This window comes from Penaeus monodon, chromosome 21 (assembly GCF_015228065.2).
Source record: "Penaeus monodon isolate SGIC_2016 chromosome 21, NSTDA_Pmon_1, whole genome shotgun sequence".
In the NCBI taxonomy this organism is placed as follows: domain Eukaryota; kingdom Metazoa; phylum Arthropoda; class Malacostraca; order Decapoda; family Penaeidae; genus Penaeus; species Penaeus monodon.
This window is the reverse complement of record NC_051406.1, coordinates 8,687,221-8,687,534: the sequence shown is the minus strand read 5'-3', so window position 1 is coordinate 8,687,534 and position 314 is coordinate 8,687,221. Positions and strand designations below refer to the sequence as shown.

The following is a 314-nucleotide window of genomic DNA, read 5'->3' as shown; positions in this document are numbered from 1 at the left end:
GTACACAAATTGCAAAGTGTACCATTCCGAAATAAAAGAATGAGAAACACGACTGCTATTGCAAATTGCAGAATCAACACAAAGATCCTCTATTCTCCGCCAATAAAACACTGGCGATGAGTGTCGAGGATGTAAGATGCACTGTAAACAGAATTTCCATTGGCAACAGAAAGAAAGAAAGAAAAATGTGGCTGTCAGCGTACATTATGGAATCAAATAGAGTGGAAATTGGAATATATGGAATAATGAGCAAGTTTACATGTTAGTTATAGAGCTATGATAATAAAAACTGTTTGAATGTGAATGTTTTTTTC

At 34.7% G+C, this 314-nt stretch overlaps 1 protein-coding gene across 1 annotated transcript in view; it reads left to right on the top strand.

Moving 5' to 3' along the window:
• The window catches only part of LOC119586187 (glutamate-gated chloride channel-like), a gene marked incomplete at both ends in the record, with an annotated part of 81,629 nt that overhangs the window by 63,415 nt on the left and 17,900 nt on the right, over positions 1-314 (top strand).